This window comes from Ambystoma mexicanum, chromosome 1q (assembly GCF_040938575.1).
Source record: "Ambystoma mexicanum isolate Mex_15411 chromosome 1q, UKY_AmexF1_1, whole genome shotgun sequence".
NCBI lineage: Eukaryota > Metazoa > Chordata > Amphibia > Caudata > Ambystomatidae > Ambystoma > Ambystoma mexicanum.
In genome coordinates this window covers 1,456,565,520-1,456,579,121 of record NC_090922.1, presented here as the reverse complement: position 1 = coordinate 1,456,579,121, position 13,602 = coordinate 1,456,565,520, and positions in this window count along the sequence as shown.

The window sequence follows — 13,602 nt, the reverse complement described above, 5'->3', positions numbered from 1 at the left end:
GATCATTGCAGGAAATAGCAGCACAGTTGGGCGAAACTGTAGGGTCGGAAGGGATTCCCCCGGCGCAAGGGAAGGGGGCAGAGAGCCAGGCAGTAGTTGAGAAGGGAAGAAGGAGGCTGAGGGGGGGTGTTGCAAAATTACAAGGGCAGGGGTCCCCGATCAGAATAGGCATGGCTTGAGTGATGGGGAAACACCCGAGTACTTCCTATCGGACGGTGGAAAACTTGTCCACGAACGAAACGGAGCTCTTTTTTCGGGGACATCTTTAGCAAATTACTGGAAGGGGAGTAGGAGACAGGAGGAAGGGGAGCCACAGTGGGCGAGAACCCACTCAGTGGCGTGGCGGTGTTTGGGCAACCAAGCACAAATGATAGACTCCGGACGAGCCAGAAGGAAACGGAATGGGTCTTCGCTCTTCCGGACCAGCGCCTCTTGGGGGCCTAAACGGCGGGGGCGTCTGGTAGGGACAAATAAGGCTCAGCTTCCCCCAAAAAACAAACGGCGCTCTCCCCACCCACGGACACCTGCGCGGGCAGGATTGGAACAGGTACATTGGGTCGGGGGAGTTGGGGGCCTACGGTAACAAAGAGAGGGGGAAGCAAAGGAAGTCCGGCAAGCAAACGCCACACGGGCAGAATGAAGTTCACAAATGTGTACAAATAATTCTGTTGTCATGGAAATAAAACTGCGGCCAAGGTTGCCATTTGAAATTCTGTGTCATGCCAATTTGTGGGGATAAGGAGTAGTGCATGGGGGTGCATGCGCAAAGAATAATTGGCAGTAAAGGCAAATGGACGGCTGCAGGGGTTATGGAGCTGACGACGGAAAAATCAGCTAAAAATGGAGGAGGCAGCAGGTTAACCCCTGCGGTGTCATGCCGCCAGGACCTGGAACCATCCCCTGGGGGTCAAAAGGCGAGGGGCGGAAAGGCGCCAAAGGCCTAATGGGCCAAAAGCCCGCGAAGGGCAGAACAAAAGAAAATGGGCGGGGACATCAGGATTTAAGCAGGCGGGACCGGGGTGCCAGGCATCTCGCTCCTGCACTGGGACCCGGTCGCCGCCTCGCTGATGGAAGAAATTTCGTTTTCCACCCACCCACCCACGAAATACAAGCAAAAGAGCAGGAGACCTGGGGTGTTGCTGTCGCAGGACACCCAGGCCAGGATGTGACAAGTTGGCGGTGTTTGGGCAACCAAGCACAAATGATAGACTCCGGACGAGCCAGAAGGAAACGGAATGGGTCTTCGCTCTTCCGGACCAGCGCCTCTTGGGGGCCTAAACGGCGGGGGCGTCTGGTAGGGACAAATAAGGCTCAGCTTCCCCCAAAAAACAAACGGCGCTCTCCCCACCCACGGACACCTGCGCGGGCAGGATTGGAACAGGTACATTGGGTCGGGGGAGTTGGGGGCCTACGGTAACAAAGAGAGGGGGAAGCAAAGGAAGTCCGGCAAGCAAACGCCACACGGGCAGAATGAAGTTCACAAATGTGTACAAATAATTCTGTTGTCATGGAAATAAAACTGCGGCCAAGGTTGCCATTTGAAATTCTGTGTCATGCCAATTTGTGGGGATAAGGAGTAGTGCATGGGGGTGCATGCGCAAAGAATAATTGGCAGTAAAGGCAAATGGACGGCTGCAGGGGTTATTGCCTGCTGTCACTGCCACACGAAGTGCAGGAACATACCGGCTGTGTAAAAATTACAAGTTAAGTTAATAACTTGAAATGCTTAGTACAAACTGTTATATGTTTTAATAGCTTGCAAAGATAGGGTGCTTATGCACTTATTTGTGCGACTAGCTTTCGACATGTAGAGGTCGCTCTGCATCATGGGTATGCGGATATTCTATCCTGGGAGAACGATCGTGCTCCGTGAAAGTGTATGATTGAACATTAATCCTAAACCTCTCTGCTGAGTTTAGTTGATTGACAATGCCAACATTTTTGAATTTTATGGAGGAATTTGTCAGTCACCCGAGCGCCCTTGGCATAATATACCCAGGTACACACTTTACGTGTGTCATTGCATAACGTGCCAATTTCAAAACCAGGGTGCACAAGGTCCAAATGTAACCTTATTTTTAGGGTGTCACCCTAATTCTAACCTTATTACCATTTTTGACTCCAATCAAAATGTTCGTCTCTTAATTGCTTCCTGCGATTTCATACATGCTGGAGAATTTTCCCCAAAAATATGACCCCATGCAATCTTCTTGCTTAAATGGTAAAAAAATTGTTCGTGGAAAAGAAATGTGCCTCGTGTGCTGACATAACTTTCCCAGCACACTCTGGGGAGGGGTGGGGAGTGTCAGGGCGTCGTCGAACAGGGACGGTGGGACTTGACCATTGGTTTGCCATCTACAATTACAAATATGGCTTAAACATAGTGTGATTGGCATTAAAATATAAATGAAGCAGGCTCTGATCAGAGTCAGGCGGTACAAATGCAACTTTAATGTTCATTTTAAATTATGAGTGTATCCTTTTATCTTAATAAACACTTGTATGTTTAAAAAGTGGTAATTGAGTAAAAGAGAAATTCAACTACTTCAGGCAAGCGCCTACCCTTACATTAAACTCAATACACTTTGCAGTTGCCAGTACTCATATGTCTGCAGTCTCGTCAATTGAATACAAGGATTAGCAAACACAGCAGTTTTGGCTTTTGTTTAGTCACAGTATAGGTAGTTGCCTACAGCAACAATAGTGTTCCAAAGAGTTTACTTGCAAAATATGCAAAGGGCACAGGAAAACAACATGACAACATGCAAATCCTTATATCAACACGTTAAGCCAAATATGTATCATTGAATCTTAATATTCAACACCCTTGATGGAAAGCTAGACGTCCCAAAATGCACAGTAATACAACCTGAAATATCTATTTAGCCAGTGTATTTTCTGCACGTTAAGACACACAATAAAATAAGTTGTGTAGTAAACTCAGAGATGGGTGGAGATTCTTTGTCACAACCACCCAGCTCGCTGTTATGCATGATTTTAAGAACATTCGGCTATCCACATAAAAAAAAAACTTTATTTTTTGCATGAGGCATATAAACGCCTGTGTATAGGCACTTTACAAATGCCGTATCATATCATATAATGAACACATTTTTCAAAGGGAGCTTTCTTGTATTGCTGGCTTTAGCTGTCACAGATTTGAAATGTGACAGATGCTAGGAGTGGTCTTCCAATTGAGAATGTCCTATCATGCATAAGAAAGCCTTTGCTCTTAATAAAAACTGAAACATGTTGGCAAGTTGGTTAAGGTTTTGGCTGCAGAGCCAAGGATGCTGCCTGTGTGTCTGGGGGTGGGGGATTTGGGGTGTGGCCTGTGGCTGGGAAATGGGCAGTGCTTGGCCCACCAAGCCCAGCTGATTGTAGATTTGATTCAGGAGAAAACAATCATTCACAATGCCAACCGTTTGGGGTTTTGTACAGGCATTGGAAAGGCCCTTGCCAGGAACTGCTATAGTGGTATTTACTTACCATTGAGGGTAGCAAGTAGCAATATGGTGTAAGTACCTGGCCATCTAAAAGCAGTGCCTGGCAAATGCCTAATCATTTTACAAAAACCAAATTGTTGTCTTTGCCAATTCTTATTGTAGCAGGACTTCAATGTAGGTCACAGATAGTGCTTATAAATCGAGGGCCAAAGGCAAACGAGGTAAAGACAATTTTATTACACGAAAAGCAGATTCACAGCTCCAGGTAAGTAATTTAGGGGCCGATTCATGCAATGTATTGCACAGAAAACAGCCCTGCTTGTTGATTCATGGAACCGAATGTGCGACACTTTTCTTAGACTTGCATGGATTACACACTGATCTGGCACGGCTGTGCGGCCCGTCGAGGGCCTTGCGCGAGACTACCAGCAATCGGTGGGCATGGCCTGCAGAGAGCTAACAATGGGGCTGAACACAAGAAATGGTGTCTAACTTGCGAAGAAGTGTCCGTGCTGAGGGACGACCTGCAGGCAGTGCCTTGCACGCCCACTATTGTGCGGCAAGAGACGTATTCATGGAATCGACCGCGCAACGTCTCGGCTGGGAAATGCCCACACAAGTCCTTCACAGGATCCGTGCATGGAGGACCATGCAAAGGTAGCTGATCTGGCAGTTTCCTGCCTTGCCTGTGGGCATGTCAGGGTTGTCGAGCCGGGATCTACGAATATAGTTACTTTTCACGACCAATTCCACAAATACGCGTTGTTCACAAATTTTCTTAAATGTGCAGGATTGCACAGTGGCCTTTTTGGTGTGAGGCCATTGCACAATGTCGGTGCATAATTCCATGAATCAGCCCTGTGGTGTCTAGCACCATGTGATTTTCACATTGCAAGGATACCAACCTCTGTATGACAACCCAACAACAGCCATTGTTCACCATACAGTGGGTGGCGTAACCCCTTAATACACTGATTGATACAAGCAACTACATCATGGGCCTGATCCATGTAACTTTTTGCACGGTTCAAAGGAACTTTGCACTGCTGAAAATTGAATTTGCACTGCCAACACAAACCCTGGTACATGGAACTGTGCAAAGTGTATTTTTGCAGTGCAAAGTCAGTGCAAAGCCAGTGCATAGTCATGTTTTCAGCACAAAATGACTTTTCACTGACTTTGCACTACAACAATATATTTTGCACAGTTCCATGAATCAGGGTTCACATGTGGTAGGTCATTTACATCCTGAATGGCAACGAGTGGGCATGGCTGCATTCCATTCTATGCGTGTGCATGGTAGTTGTACAAGCATGTCATGCAATTACATGTTAAGTCACCTATCTGGCGTCAAAGGCCTGAATGTGTCTGTGAGTTCATAATGGACAGGCACATGCCTTGTCACTTCCATCTTTGTTCTGTGCAGTTGCACAGGCCCTGGCCTGTCTGTGAACTAGATGCATTCACAGCTCCACACACCCGTGTCACCTGAGAGGTAAAGTCAGACATGCCAGCTATTTCGCACACACAGATGTGCCATGATGGCTTTGTTGCAACATGTCATTATCTTGTATTTCTGTAACCTAAGCCTTGCACCTGCTTCAACTGCTGCGCCCTGATACCCTTGGGTCTGGTGCGCATTAGAAATAAATAAACAAACAAACAAACAAATATGTGTAATGTGCTATGTATCAGTGACAGTGCTGGTTCACAGTCTGAGCATGCACGTCCATGAACTTTTCACCCAGCATTGTGGCATGATGTGCATATACAGGGACTGCATTGCAAACAAGAACACCCATGCTGGAGACATTGCTGTGGGGATTGATTGTTGCACATACATGCCACTCATGGACCTTGAAAGACCTTCATCACCATGTATAAATACTGTGTCTCAGGATATGTTCTATGCACTCGACATTTGCTCATACATAGCCTGCCCACCAGCATTGTTGGACCAGGAGCAACAGGGCAGGGACATGCCACTGTAATGCAGACACGCAATTTGCAAACAAGCCTCACTCCCTGCCTCCTCCTCATCCTCTCTCATACATTACTGCCCGTCTGCTATCCAGGCATGGTGTACTGCTACCAGTCTCTGCCATAATGCTAGTGACACAGAGAGCCTACTCACTGTTACCCATGATCCCTCTTTCACTCCCACATCCAGGCCACACTCCATGGGCCCACTCCCCTCATCCTCTTGTGGGTAATCTTCAAATCCTCTTTCCTCTCTTCACTTCATGGTCCTTGCCTGGAAGGCACACATTCAGCTGCACCTACCCAGGGGAATTTTCACTTTCCTCACCTTCCCCCAGGACCTCTATGTTTGCAGTTATCTCTCCCAATCCTTATTCGTGTATCATGTGTTCACCGTTGTGGTGTCTCTGGATATGGGTGGATGACTGTTGCCATGTGATGGCCTTCTGCATTGCTATGTCACATGTGTGATGCTTTTCTCTGGTAAGTGTGGTGACATGACAGTCACATGGTACATCATTGTGCATTTACACCACTTTGGTATGTCAATGAGCCCACTGACGGCAGGGTCAAGACCGGGAGAGTAAGGGGCGGGTGAACCCATTGCTTACAGCTGAAAGTTTGTGAATGCACAATGTGATGCCTCTATGGGTTATTTTTGTTGCTTGTCCTTTTTATATGATGCTCAAGGTGTATCCCCAACAGAAAGGCTGCTCACTGTGCTGTGTGCTGAGCGGTATGTTGCAGGAGATACACACGGTTTAGGGATTTGTGGATTTGGCTTGGACAATGTGCATGCCAACAGGCATTCTGTCTTTTGTTGATGGTACCGCTGGTGGCATGCATTTGTGTATGACCTTCTATGTGAGGGGGTTGTTGGTCAGTCATTTGACCCGAGTCCATATCAGGTGTGATTGTCTCAGGCCTGTTTCCATTCATCACATGTCACTTTGTATCAAATTGGTCATGTTTTGGGCTTTTGGTTTGCTCTTTCGCTGTTGCATGTCAAGTCATGGTGTGGCGAAGAAGGGTGATGTGGGTTGGGAGGGTTTGGGTGACATACCAGTGATTGTCATGGCATGTTTTGCAGGGGGTGGTGTGATGTACACTTTGCATGTGTTCCTTTTGGTCACACAGGATTGGTTATGTTTAAGTAGCTAGGGATGCACACAATGTAGCACTTCCGTGGCAACATTCTCAGGGTGGTAGGGTTGTGACAGTTGACTGTCTCTTTGTCATCATCAATTGTCACCTGGTATGTGCCAGGCCTGTGTGCACTCCACAGGGGTGGGAGTTTAGGTGAAAAATGTGGCCACAAGCTGAGTCCGGGCTGCCACGCCACGTGCCCTTTCCCCTCCAATGGGCAGCGCCTGTGCCTGTGTTTGGGGATGTGGGGGCACCACCATGTCCACTGGTACGCCCTGCTATGTTGCAACATTGTGCAGAACACATGCTGCCACAATGATCCTGGACACAACTGGGGGTGCATATAGTAGCTTCCCGCCAGAGCGGTCAAGGGAGCGGAAGCGTGACTTGAGCACTCTGAATGTGCGTTCCACCATGCCCCTGGTTGCAATATGGGCAGCGTTGTATCTTACCTGGCGTGGTGTGGCGGGGTTCCGTATTGGCGTCATCATGTGGTTGCTCAGAGGGTAGGCACTGTCCCCTGGGGAGGTGAGGATGGTTGTCATTAGTTGGGTTTTTGTATTTGTCTGTGTGTGACATGCATGCATGTGCACAGACATTTGTACTCACCAATGAGCCATGTGTCGCCATGCTTTCCAGCTTCCAGGGTCCGGGTCAGAGTGGACATTCTGTATATGAAACTGTCATGGGTAGACCCAGGGTAGTTTGCATAGACAGAGGTGATGATACCCTTGGCATCGCATACAACCTGGACGTTGATGGAATGCCAGTGCTTTCGGTTTCGATAGATGTGCTCAGTGGCGCTAGGTGGACGTAGGGCCACATGGGTGCAATCTATGGCACGGAGCACTTTGGGGAAGTGTGTCACCCTGTAAAAGTCCTAGACCATGGCCTGCCTTTCTGCGGGTGTTCTGGGCATGTATATGTGCGTGTGGACTGAGGGGCGCACAGTCATGATTGCCAACACCTAGGCAGCGTGACTGCGTGGCCTGTGAGACACCCCCAACTATGGCAGTTGTCTGCTGAAATGACCCAGTGGCCAAATAATGCAGGATATTGAGCACCTTTTCCAAGGGGCTCAGTGCTTGGGAGCACAAGGTGGGTGATGTGAGGTCATCCTCCCACTCAGTCACCAGGTCTAGGATGATATGAGGTGGAAACCTATAACTGCCATAGACCTCGTCATCAGGCATCCCAAAAAGGCTGGTCCTGGGCATGCGGGGCCTGGCTATTCTCCTCCTCCTGCGATGTCCCACGATCACTGCTGCAAGAAATGGGACATTCATCGTAGCTGTATGTACGTATTTGTTGTTTGCGTGCACTTTTATGCTGCGCAGGGGCGCTTCCGCCTACCTTCGTGTGATGGACGTTTTTACGCCTGTGCGTGTCTTTTGATGGGCGTGGGTTTCCTATATTCAATTCCATGACTCCATGTTGTTCGCGAGTGTGTGGGCGTTCTATGTATTTCATAGCAGTACTTCCCCAGTTACGCCATTATTTTCACGCGTTGTTCCCCATTCCGCATGTTCCGCCCCATTTTTGGTGTGCACGCTACACGTTGTGCACTTTCGCTGTGTGCGTCGCACACAGTGTTCGGGATGTCACAGTTACGTGTGCGCCCTAGGGTGCTCGTGTGCGCCACAAGTGGTTTAGGCACAGCTCCATGTAAAAACACGTGCGCAGACTTCCATGAATTGCTTGCGTATGATTCGCACACGTGCGCTGGATTTTTCAGGCTTGCGCCACCGAATTCGGCGCACAATTGTTCCATGAATGGGCCCCATAGTGTAAGATGAAATTTGGGAGTATTTTATATCAGGTAGATCACTTTCTTCAGCAAATGCACTTTACATTGTATGGGCTATAATGTTGGTAAGCATAAACGATTATGTCTAATGTTTAAATATTATTATTTTTTATGATTGTACGTATTGATATATATTGAGTCTCTTATAAGAAACTTCTTAGTAATATATATGTGTGTATTTATGTATTTCTGGTATACAACTGTTGTGTAATTTATGAAAAATATATGTTGACGTACAAAAACGACTTGTAATTGAAACACGACAATAATTTTAAAAAGCACTTTGTTACTTGACATGGCCTTCCATTATTTAAACCAATTGTTGTGGGTGTTACTTTAATCTTGCCAATGGGGATGCAGGTTACTTATCATGTGTCTGCTTCTTCGGCAGTGCACAGTGATCTGCATTTGGTATGTACTCAGCTGCCACTGTGGACCTCCAGTTGCTTGTTCACTGCGCACAGAGGCAGAGCTCCTTTTGGCAACTAAGAGTAGACATACATTGTGAGGACATCTGTAGGCTGTATGTATAATTGCAGCCTTTGTTCCACGCCCTATATTGCGGTGTAGATCTCAACATGATTTGTTATAAGGACACCTGTATGTGGCTGGTGGTACTGCACCTGTACGCGGTGAGGCTGTCTGTAGTGTAGGGTGTTGGAGAGGTGCAGTACCACCGACAACATACAGAGGTCCTTATAAGATCGAAACAACAATGTAGGACAATGGGCAAAGACTGCAATTCTACACACAACACGTGTCTTATACATGTATATATAGCCCATTTAACTTGATATGTGCAGTGCCACACAGCTATCCTCATAAGAAATCAGACTGATGTCAACACTGCAATTTCGTTGCTTCGAAAAGCTCGTAAGTATAAAGCCGAATGCGCATTGTTTTAGTGCGCATTCGGCTTGGTAAATAAAAAACAGCCCATAATGCCGATCAAGGGGAGCGGGGGTTTAGGGAGTGTACCCCGCTCCCCTAGCGCGGCATTATTGGCTGCCGGGTTTGCGGTGTTGTTTCCCCCATAAACTAAATGTAAAGCGGGGTACAAATATAGACATTCCGAAAAGCTCCGGTTACAAAGTGCGAGCCAGTCGCCTGCGCCATTTTGTAACTCGAGCTTTTCGGAGTGCGGTTTTTTCGCGTAGATCCCTGCAATTTAACACAATGACCAGAGCCTGCAATTCTAAATCCAACCAACAGATGTCCTACCAAGGTATTTCCCTGCAGAGGTGCAGGACCACTGACAACAGCCTAATAAGAAATAGCGTCGAATGAATCCAACATCTACCCTCAGGTTATAGAAACATGGAAATCAACAGGCGTCTTGCACTGTTACTAGACGGAGGACCTCAAAAAACATTATACAGCTGCCTAACAACATTACCCAAAGGAGGACCCCTAAACCCCATACACATCACACACACACAACTAGCAGTTCAAATCTTACTTTATACTCTTTTAATGCCTCTTATATTAACAAGAAGCCTCCAAAAATTGTGTTTATGGAGCTGACGACGGAAAAATCAGCTAAAAATGGAGGAGGCAGCAGGTTAACCCCTGCGGTGTCATGCCGCCAGGACCTGGAACCATCCCCTGGGGGTCAAAAGGCGAGGGGCGGAAAGGCGCCAAAGGCCTAATGGGCCAAAAGCCCGCGAAGGGCAGAACAAAAGAAAATGGGCGGGGACATCAGGATTTAAGCAGGCGGGACCGGGGTGCCAGGCATCTCGCTCCTGCACTGGGACCCGGTCGCCGCCTCGCTGATGGAAGAAATTTCGTTTCCAGGAAGAAGAGTTCGCGTCGGTTCGTGCTGGTTGCTGATCAGGTTCCTGTGGCTGTGGAGGAGATGCAAAGGAACAGGTTCGAGCGATGGAAGTGTTCCTGCCAAGGCGAGGCCCGGAGGATGCAGCGCTCTCGTGAGGAGATGGGAGTGCGGGCCGTGGCGGGGAGGTGCGTAGGTAAGCAGGGGGGAGTACGTTGCCGTGGGAGCCGCCGAATGCGATGTTCCCCCCCCCCGCAGTTGTTATCACCCTTACTTGGTAGCGTGAGGCAGTAGGTTGTGGGGGCGGTTTTAAAAATGGTGTGGGGGCACGGGGGCCGGGAGGCGTGCAAACGGCAGCTCGAGGCGGGGGCGGACACCACGTTATTAGAACAGGGTGTAGAGCATGGGCCGACCAGCAAGAGGGTCATGAGCGCGAGATGCCCCTCAGGGATACGAAAGTAGAGGGGCGAGAGTCAAGTCATTTAAAGGTTTTAACTGCCAACAGGTTCTGCAGTTGCATTTGTTATCGCTGGCAAGGGCCTAGGGAAGGAAGAGGAGATACCCAGCTGTTGGTTTATCGAGTGCAATTAATGTATGGAATACCGGCCGGATAGCACAGGGAGGAGAGCGTAGCGTTGTATAAATGCTAAATTATGAGTGTGGGGTGGTGTGGTGTATGGAAGGCTAAAGTTATGGGAGTTAGGACAAGCGTTGGGTTTTAAAGCCCCAGTGCGCAGCACTGCTGATTGTGGTTTGGGAACCACGTTTGTAACGGAACAAGAGAGATTATTAGAGTATGGCATTTTCACGGGGCAGCTGATGTCAGGAAAGGGGTAGCCGGTCAAGTGGCACAGCGAGTAGAGCGCTCGCTTCGACATCCGTGCAGAGCCTGTTAACGCAGGTTCGAATCCCGGCGGGGCCAAACTCAGCTGTTCAGCCGAAACCGAGGGTTCGTAGCGCTAGTTAAAAGCCAGTTATTACTAAGCAAGAAGTAAGTATAGTGGCGCCGGGTTCTGATCCCGTGAACAAGGTGTCAAGGTTGTTTCAGGGTGGAAGCGGGCCGACTACAAATGTATAATTTAAATGGGCCGACTAAATACAGATGAAGTAAACGGGCCGACTAAAAAGGTATACTTTAAAGGGGCAGAGCAGTTGTTATAAAAGCAATGGGGCCGTTGGTTCCGGTAAACCAAATTTCGGCGCTACGTTGTGGGAGGTTAGAACATGAGGTAGTAAGGCCCACCCAGCACGGTGGGGGGGGCCTTACGGGCAGCGATGTGGAGGGGATATATACATTTATGCTCGGGAAACGCTTTGTTTTAAGGCGCGGCATGCATAGCGCAACAGTAGCATTATAAGGAGTTTGGCCAACACTGCAGGGGTAGGGGCAGGAGAATGCCGCCATGTTACAGTAGGTTTTTGTATTGGGCTGGAACGGTTCGCCGCGGTGCGAACGGGGGGTGCAGTAGGGTGCAAGTTGGAAGTGATGCGCACACATGCGGGGAAGGAGAATGCCTGGTACAGGAAGGGAGGGTGCCTCCATGTTTGGGTTAAAGATAAGACCGAAGGGGCACAACGGTTGGGTGTCAAGTTACCATAAGACCAATGGGAGAGGGCGCCATCAGGGGTAGGACAGGTCGCATGAGGTAGCTGGGATGCAACAAAAAGCAATGGCGGGTGCCGCGGGGAAATGAATTCGAGATGACACTAAGGGACTCTGTCCGTTATAGGGGGGAACACCTCGAGGTTGGTAATGGAGGTGGCGCAAGGAGCGTTATGGCATGTCGCGGTCATGATAGATGGGGTATCACTGAAGGGCGCCGGAAACACTATGGCATTGCTGGACCATTGCATAGGGTGCACACCGAGGAGGGGTTAAAATTGGCACCATGAGCAGTATGGCGCAGATATATCGGGGGTGAATTGGGCTTGTCTAAGGGTGGGTCCGCTAGCCCACTGCAGCATAAGGCCGCAGGAGTAACGGAGAACTCGGGGATTGTGGCGGTCAATGTTAAGTTGGTGCGCTGAATAGGGCGGCCAACCCCAACATGCTGAGTTATGAGCGCTCAAGCCAGCAACCAAATTAGCCCACAAGGGAAGAGGGGATCTTACGGTAACCGAAGGGTTATGCGGGGAATTGAGAGCACGGGCAGCGTGCGAGTTTTGGAAGCAGGACGGCGCAGAGCAACGAGGGGTGTTGGGTCCAGCAGCAACCTTGGATTCAGGGTGGTTAAAGGGGTTACTGACGGTACACATTTGTTCATGCGCAGGGGGTTTGTTCCAGAACGCATAGAGGGGGGCATTGCTATGAATGGCTGCAAAAGGTAAAGGGTTGGCGCACAGACCAAACACTGCGTCGCACTATAGAGAAGGGGCTCAGATGGCACCCAAGGGCCGACATGCAAGGGCTCTACTCGTATGCCTAGGTTTGGGCGGCGGTTCCCAACAGGAGGATACCGGCAGGCCATTGACCAGGGGTTGGAGCGCAGAGGTAGAGTGCAAGAATCCATAATCTCGTTGGCTGGGTTGGTGATTGGATTCTTATAGGAATACGAGGGGATGCGCATTCAGAGTAAGTAGGATACAGGATGGCATGTGGTTCTATTGGGTCATTTTTCTCATGCAGCGCAAACGTGCGGAAAGGGTGGTACAGGGCGTCCATCGGGCAGGGCGAGGCCAGAAGGGTGGAGCTGAAAACAGTAGGGTGCAACACCCCTCTCAGCACGTCCGGTTGGGAAAGGAGGTGAAGGAGGTTCTCAGGAGGGGGGCAATCTGGAGGGAGGACTGGGCGAGCAGGCAGGGGCTCGAACTGCTCCCTAGCCCTCGGTGTCCCGGGGTTTTGACGCAATCCTGAGAGACCGGTGGTGTGGCAAAGCATGGCCACTGGAATGGCACACGGATGGATCACAAAGGGCATTACCCTGTCGGAGAGGACAAGGCAGATGATGGGGGTCGGGAACAGCACCCCATCAGCCTGGGTCAGCTGTGGGCGGGCAGGCCGCTGGGTCCATGACGGGAGAGCTTTGGCCGGCGGAAGGAAGGGAAAGGTCCCATCTGCAGAGGAGTAAGAGGGGGAAATGGGCCGAACATGTCAAGGGAAGGGGAAACCTCCCATTTCCAAGTATCGGTTGACTATATCAAGAACAAAGCTCGGGCAACCCGTTAAGGGGTAGGGGCCAGGAGAATGGGGCCAACGCGATAAGGAATATGGAAAGGTAGAGCCCTCCATTAAGGAAAGGAAGGGATAAGAGTAAGAGAAGGGGCAATGAAGGCAGGGTGGTTTTGGAAATCAAGCAAAAGGAAGTCAGCTCAACCTCACCCGCCAGGAATGGCCCTCTCCTAAACAGGGTAACTCCTGCAAGGGCAGGCTGAGCCAGGTTAAATTGATTGGGAAGCTTTTGCTGGATAAAAAGTGGGGAGGAGCCTTTTTGCGGGTGCAGTAGGAGGAGCAA